The sequence below is a fragment of the Lepeophtheirus salmonis genome, chromosome 14 (genome assembly GCF_016086655.4).
Source record: "Lepeophtheirus salmonis chromosome 14, UVic_Lsal_1.4, whole genome shotgun sequence".
Classification (NCBI taxonomy): Eukaryota; Metazoa; Arthropoda; class Copepoda; order Siphonostomatoida; family Caligidae; genus Lepeophtheirus; species Lepeophtheirus salmonis.
In genome coordinates this window covers 43899795-43908388 of record NC_052144.2, presented here as the reverse complement: position 1 = coordinate 43908388, position 8594 = coordinate 43899795, and the positions used below count along the sequence as shown (strand labels likewise).

General features: G+C 32.2%; 1 long non-coding RNA gene across 1 annotated transcript; it reads left to right on the top strand.

The window, feature by feature from the left end:
* Nucleotides 1-7667: 7667 nt before the first annotated feature.
* LOC121128892 (uncharacterized) lies at nucleotides 7668-8222 on the top strand. The gene is made up of 2 exons (XR_005868293.2): nucleotides 7668-7768; nucleotides 7834-8222. It is a non-coding gene; the product is annotated as an uncharacterized lncRNA (long non-coding RNA).
* Nucleotides 8223-8594: the final 372 nt, after the last annotated feature.

Sequence of the window (8594 nt, the reverse complement as noted above, 5' to 3'; positions counted from 1 at the left end):
CGCTAGGTAGCCATCAAGTTATTATAGATGCACTTTACGTGAATGATCGAACCATTTAACTGGGTTGTCTATTTTTGTTTCTAGTCTTGTCAGGCAGGCACATTCCATCACATAAAGATGTAAAGGAATTAATCCATATAAAACTTCCATGGTTGCTGTTGGCGTTGACCGCATAGCCCGGTAATTCCTCAAAGACATAATCTTTGTAGTTTGCGAAGCTCAGTTGTCATTAACTCGCGATTAAAATTATTCATATTCCGATATATTAAAGGATAACCAATTACAAAACAAAACAAACCTGACCTCTCTAGCTTGCATACCAGTGGAGAAAATGACACTTGAACGTAATCCACAGATTTCCATTGGCGCACTCCAAGCAATTGGGCGTCTTAAAGACTCGCGTCTACGTCATCAGCAATTCCAATAATTTGGAAAGGAAGAAAGGCTCTGTCAAAAAGGTCAAACTGGAACCGTAGGAGTTTAAGAAAACAGCCCAGGCCAATCCCCCCAAGTCCATAAGGGACCGTGCAAGAAATCTTGAGGTTTCACACCAGACAATCCAGAGAGCTATCAAAAAAGTGGAAGGAAAGAGCCTTTTGAGAGTGGAGAGGCCGCTTTTGACACCGCCAGCAATGAAAAAAACCATCTCCTCCGTTACAATACTCTTTTGAAATATTTTTTTAACACTTTTGCCCATCCCCCCCCCCACAGCCCTAATGCCAACCTCCTCCACGACACCTCTAGGTGCATGTTGAGAGGAAGGCCTACAGTGTCCTTCTTCAAGACACCAAGATCTTCAAAGCCACTTTCAGCCATTACTGGGACACCATGCAAGAGGACTACATCCGCAGGGGGTTCCAGTCCTTACTCCGCCGACTGGGAACCATTATTGTCGCTAAAGGGGCTACATTAATTGTTAAGAGAGCTCAGGCACACATCTATTTATGGCATTAATTTTGTTGGAATTCTATTATTAATTGATAAATTATATCTTGTTGAATTTTAAAATTCAAAGTTTTCTGATTTTAATGGACTACTCTGTAATCTGTGGATAAATATTGAGGACAATTCGTCTTAGAATGAAAATATATCCCATACTCAATCTTGAAAAAAAACATTCCAGCTTGCTTTAGCGTTGACGGGCCACATATCTATATTTTTAAACTATAAAAATGCAAATGTGGGTATTTCAATCAATACGGAGTATTGCCCATACATTTGCAAATATTTCTAAAATGTATATAATCTGATAATGAAAATATTCGATACAACACTAATTTGCGATGTATCAAATATTTTATAATTCAATATTATACAGAAAGTTAAACAAAAAATATACAGAAGCCCCAACACATCAATGGTGAAAATGGCTTAGAAGATCAACGTTTCAAGGATTTTGATGAATCGAATCATCCATAAGGACCAAGGGATTGTTTCTCTGAAGTCTTGCTACGGTTAGAATATCACGGAAGATACACGGATGAAACGGATTCAAAGATGTAAAATGTTATTAGAACTTTGCTCAAGGAGAGGAAATATTGTCTTTCTGGATGAGAAGAAATTGGGCGTGGATCAAAAATTCAACCGTCAAAACGACAGAATCATGGCATTATCATTAAAAGTTGTATCCTTAGATCAAAGAACAATTCCGAAACAGGTTAATAGTCAATCCCTTTTGGTTTGGGCAGGGATTTCAAGTAAAGGAGATAATCTTCCTGTGGGCCTTCCGTGGTTTAAAGCCAATTCATCTGAAACAGCGAAGGTAGAGGGAGCTCGAATACATACCAGCGTTCTATGCAAAGAGTGGTTGAATGCAAATATTCGTTTTTGAGACAAATATATGTGGCCCCCCTCTAGTCCAGATCTTAACCCCCTCGAGTACTTTGTGCAGGGTTATCTCGAGTCCAAGTTAAAAACTTGTCAATATTTAAATTTGGAAGATCTCCGTGCCTCAATTCAGGTGGAATAATCTCAATCACGTCTAAGGGAGGTAGTCGATAAAGAAGGCAGTTATATTGATTCATTTATAAAATATGGAATAAAATTTAATAAATTGGACCCATGACAACAATGCAATCTCCATTAGTTTTTGCCAGCGTCCAAAAGTGCGCGGGCAAAATTTGTTGGACACGTTAAGATGACATTTTCTCGGCTTTTGAGACACTTAAGAAGATCTAGTTTTTTTTAATTTCATTATTTTTTAGTATTTGACCTGAATTTTTTTTACTGTGTTCACAAAAACATTGATTTATGTAGCAAAAACAAAGTGTAATGATTTTTTCGCCGCACTCGGTATAAGGGGTGATCCATTTAATCATTTAAAGATTTTTTAAGATGAGCGGGAAGAAGTTGGTATGGGATATTTCAGAGTTCTGATCACTGTTTCACTGATCAAAAAAACCTTTCAATATAAAGTAGATCAGCAGGGGTGTCCATAGGGAGGGGCTGTAGCCCTACCCCCAAAGGAAGGAATTTTTGTTTTATAATATAATTTTTTTGGTTAGTAAATTTTATGAGAAAATATTTTTTTATAAGAATAAATTTACTAAAGAAAAGGACTTTATTCGACCAAATTATGCAACCCAGCGCCCAAAGACATCGAAGGGTTTATCAAATTTTGGACAAAGAGATAATAGGGAGGTGCAATCAAAAACTGTACATTTTGTGATCGTCATAAATGTAAACCCGCTAAGTGAAAAAACATTGATAAAAATATTTAATTTACTTATTTTTGGCATTTGATTCGTTCACTCTTGCCCCATATGAGGGCCTAGAAAGTAGACCTACTAACTCAAATTATTTTTTGTAAAACAATAAACAATGAACGAAACCTTACTATTGCATAAAGAGTAGGCCGGCCGTTCGAGAGAATGGCAATATTGGCTAACTAACATTTGATTGAAGTTTTTTTTCGTTTTCTTTTTACATCAGTTCTGTTATTCCGGGGTTTTTTAATTAGGGAAAGGGGACTGATTTGAATAGCAATGGATAACTCACCAATAACAGAATGATAAATATTACTACTGAAAAAATTATTGTGGTCCAGACTCTCATTCCCCTCAGTGGCATGGAAAGATAGGTTGATATAAGATATGTGCAATAAAAGTGACTTGTCTTTGAAAGGCTATAAAAATTTTTTAAATCAGATTCAATAAAAAGTCTGAATGGAATTAGATCAATAAAAATAAAAATTCATTGTCTTTAAGTAAAATGGTTTTTGGAAATGACCGTTTTTATTGGTTATAGAGACATTCTATTTTCCGTTATGTAGGTATTTGATCACATATTATCATGTCAGTTTTAATCAGTTCGTTGATATGTTCTTACTCTTTGTCAGTTTCCTGTCAAAGAGTGGATTATTATTGATCCAAAAACCTAGTTTTGAAGTTTTATTAAGTGAAAGAATTTTTATTGTTGGGTGAGGATTTATGGGAGAGAGTGCTTCACATAACCATCCTTTTTTTCTTTTAAAGAAACAGCAAATACGTTCAACCCACATTGACAAAATTTATATATAGAAATGCAGGGGTATATGTACCTCCCTCCCCTCCCTAAATAAAACTTTTAGAAAAAGAAAAAAAAAATATTGGAAAAAAATTAAATTTTTTGAAAAAACTAAGCTGCTTTTCTCCCAAAAATTTGTAAATTTTTCTGCTTCTTTTTTTAGCATACCGGTAGAGCATATTATTTTCAACTATGGTAATATTTGGGGCAATATAAAGCTATCAAAGTTATATTACTCGTAATACATAATAAATACGAAATTTTAAAATGTAAAAATAAAATGATAATATGAATTAATTAGGGGTGTACCAATGCATCGGAATCGGTTTGTTTTTTGATCGTCCTTTTTTGAAGTATTTGAATCCTATGCATAAATATTTATATGGATAATATGACTTATTTGAGCTTATTTTTGGATACGAAAATTAAGGTTACAAATCTATTAATTAGCTACATTAGACCAAGGATTCTCAACCTTTTTTTTTTTAGTAATTTGCCAAATATTTATTTAACCCAAGTACACCCTTACCAACACAAAACATTTTTAGATTAAATAACAGCGGTGTCTCGAGGATTATATTTTGGAAGGTGTCTTTTTTTTTTGAAAATAAATCCAATCAAATAATATCAAAATATTTGATTTTTTCGAAAGAAAATTCAAAAATCCATAGTTATTCACAAAAAAAAATTCAAAAATTCTTACCCATTCTAAAAACGTTAATTTTTTGGGGAAAAAAATCAAAAATCTACACCTATTCTCAAAAATCAAGTTTTTGGGAAAACAAGTTCAAAATCTACAGCTTTTTTAAAATGAATTCAAAAATCCTTTCCTTTAATAAAAAGTAGAAAAAAAAATTCAAAATTGATATCTATTCGCAAAAAATTATGTTTTTTAAAAAAAGAAAAATGAAAATACACAGCTGTTTCAAAAAATTTCAATTATAAAATTTGTTGAAAAAAAATTTCAAATATTAAATTTTTTGGAGAAATTCTGTTTAAATCCATAAGTATTTACAGATAATTAAATCAAATTTCAAATATTACATTTTCTAATAAAAATATAAAAAAATCTTAATTGGAGGGGAGGGCTACAGCCCTCAAGCCCACCCCCCGCGGATGTGGACTTGTAAAATATTCTTTCAAAATCTGTAGTACCCCCTGGAGTTCCTCCAAATACCCTAAGGGGTATGCGTACCCCCATTTGAGAACCACTGGATTAGACGATGTCGTTCAGACAAATTTTATAAAAAAGGTGGGGGAAGGTCTGCAGAAAGATTATAAAATTTGCAGGTTTGTACAGGACATATACTTGAAAGTAACAATTTAGAATAAACACAAAGGAGTTGGGTGTAGCGGTTCACTCCGAAACCATTTTCGAACCAACTTCTTTTTCACTAAAAAAATTAATTTTTTTCTATATGTGTTGAATAATATAATTTATAACAGAAAAGGAAATATACTTTATGTATATGGACTTCAAAGAAGATTCCTAGGTCAGGTGGAGTGAATGTAATATTATAATGTTAACTTATGATTCATAAAAAAATAAAAGATCAAATCGGCGTATCTTTCAAAAATCTGTAAATTATGACTGAGACTACATTTTTCGGCGGATTTACATATAAATTGGCTTGAATTGTACATATGAATTTTGAAAAAGAGCTACTTTGATGTATCCGCCTCCAACATAAATTACGGCTTGTACATATGGCGTTGACGAAGTAGTTCCTTGGTATGTTGGTCATTGTATCCTTGGTGGAGGGGATCAGAGAGTCCCTGAGGGCAAAAAATATTGGATTTGTTTTAGATTCAACATATATCTAGGCAAAATAATACATCAAATTAAGGTCTGGACTTCTGGGGGCCATATTTCCTTCCCATTGAAGTGATAGTATTGCTCAAGATGCTGAGTCTGGTTGACAAGGGCGATCTCCAGCGATTTGCTTGATCCAAGAGAGCACAATAACCATTTTGTAGTGGACCAAAATCATCGTCACGGCGCAACCCCGTTCCTCCACTGTAAATTCATTCTTCTTTATATCTGGAGCAGCTGTTCCAATGATACCCAAAACTTCACTTAAGTCAGTTGACACAACAATGTTTCTCTCAAAGAGATGTTATCAGAGAGCTGCCTTGTAACAAAATCCCCAGAGCACACAAGCGCCGATTTGATCTTAACACCCTGTATATCAATACCATTGTTTCTGATTAAGGATATAAGTATCCTTTTAGGTAGGCTAACCCCACCAAGCAAAATCTTTTGGAGCCCCCAGTTATATGTGTAGAGGTGATCTATAGCAATGGTTCCCAAAGGAGGGATTGTGAGACACGACAGAGGGGTTGCAAGGTGATTTCTAAAAAAGAAGGGTATGATTTAACTTGATATTACTTTGAGTGGTATCAAAACCTTTAATATGCTGAATGTAAATATTTTATATAATTTTCTTCTGGATTATTTTAAAAAGCATTTCCCAGAAGATAGTGTTCCACAAAGACATGACTGAATACATCCTTTCCCCACCATATCTAATCATCCGTCGTCTCATTTGGAAGATTTTATCGAGCTTTTCATTTGACCAAGCACAAAAAAAAACAAATTCTAAAACACTTGATGAATTCTGGATTTCTGTGATGAATGATCGTCGAACTTTATAGGGTTGAAATGGCCTTTAAGTCTTATATTTGTAATGCACTCCAAATGTTATATTCATCTCTCAATGAGAGTTGTGGGGGTCCTGCAACATATTTTTAAGGGTCGACAAAAAAAGTTTGAGAACCACTGATTTATGGCAGTGGTCAACAACCGGTGATCCGGATAAAAATTAAGACATTGCCATATCATACCGCCCATTTTCTTTATTTCTTTTTTGAATATTTGCAATTAAATTCGATCATTTTTTTCGAATGACCTTTATTAAAAAAGAATTTTTATTTCTTTTTTCAATCAAGTGTGGAGCCCATTGCGACCGCCACTGGGTATAACCCAGGACAACTAAAGAACTTGATGCTAATGTTGGATTGTTGAGTACACTTTGATGTTATTTGGGAATGATTTTATTTAATTGCAAAATAGATTATTGGCACTAAAAAATATGATTCATTTTGGAACTTGTAGTTATATATTAAAAACCCTTCCAAATAGATAATGATTTTTCTCATAAATTTATCTGATATAATTATATCTAGATACAATCTTTCTTAACAACCAATATATTAATAGCTCATGAGAAGCAATATAAATTAAAAGTATTTCACCCAATACCTGGACGTCTCATGGAATCATAAATCATAATATTTCTTAAAGTGTTTAGTGGTCATATAATAATAAATATCTGTTTGTGTACTCACGAGTGAAATATTTGTCAAAGTGCCATTAAATTATTTGTTTTGCCAAAATAAAACAAATGCAAACAATTAAAACATTAAAATAAAGTAACTCAACGCAACCATTAGTCTGAGGAGATACGCTGCACGTGTTTTAACATTTTTCGTAAGATGTTTCTTTTCCTGACGTCACTCTGTTATTTTCTTACTGACGTAGTCTGGCATATAAATTATAATTTCTAATAAAGAAGGATGAAGCACTCCTCACTCTAAAATAGCTGATGGGAAAAGTGAAATTATTTTCTTCTTGGATTTTTCCTTTTTTGAATATCCTACCAATGAGGAGATGAGTTTTCAATTATACATTTACAACTTATTAATTGTTATTATAATTATTAATAGTTTTATAATAAATGTATAATTTAAGATACATTTGTCAATTGTTGTCAGAGGTGGGAACTTGGACTAGATACTAGGCTAGAACTCCATATTTTAATTATGAAATATATATTTTTAGATTAATGACTTGCACAAACAAGCTATCTTAAAGATAGCCAATAGTTAAAAAGATTTTATTCATATTTAGCTTATTTATGTAAAAATTCTAAAGTAATACGATTGACTATAAACTATAATATTATAATGGGTAAATTTATATGCTAAAACCTCCTTTTTACAACATTTATATTGTTTTTTGTCCATTTGATGTAAATATAATCAAACCTCCACCCCTTTTTGACACTCTTAAAAATGCAACATATAATTGTCCATATGAAAATACTGATTTTATCACTGTTTTAATGAGGAATAAATTACATTTATCATAAATACAGTAAAATCATCATGAACAACAGCATGAATGGTCTCAAAGGGGGTCTTAGCTTCAAATGGCGTGCATATAGTTTGTCTAACATCAGTTTCTTCATGTGTTAAGACTTGGGTAAGTTATTATTGATGTATTTACATATTCAAAAATTAATTAAACAAATACTTCTTCAAATTTAGGATTATCATATAGCTAAATGTTCAAATTCTCCGAGATAAGGTGTAAGAAAACTATTGTAATATGGTCAAGAACAGCAGTATGAATGGTGTCAAAATGGCTTACAAATAGTTTGTCTAACATCAGTTTCCTCGGGTTAAGACTTGGGTATGTTCCATGGACTCCAAATTGTTGAAGTCAATTTATTTAAGATAAGTATAAGTCGTGTTAAATACTTAACATATTAATTTACTTTTTCTTTTCTTAGATTTACAAATTACTTAGATGAGGAAGAACAAGGATTCTACATGGAATTTGAAGAATGATAGGATAAAGACGGATTTTATTTCTATTCATAATTACTATATTTTGTTCTGAATAAAGATGTCCCATTATATTTTGTTTATTTTAACTTCAATTTCGTATCCTTTGTCTCGAATAATTTGTTGAATCCATTTGTAATATTTAGTGTTAATAACTTCAATTTCGTATCGTTTCTTATTAATAATTATTATTACCTTCTGTGTATGTATAACTACTATTAAAATTTCTAATTGATATATATTTCGTAATAATTAATCGGTTTTTTTAGTTGTGTTTTTATTTTACCAATACTTCTTTAGCTGAATATCACAAATATACGTTATAATACTTTAATTTATAAATTTACTAGTAATTTTCTGCTACTATAGTTAGAAATATAGAATATTTTCATTTCTATACCCGCATCACTTCATATTCTATCCTCCAAAACTGTAACATTAATCAATAGTACCATATGTAT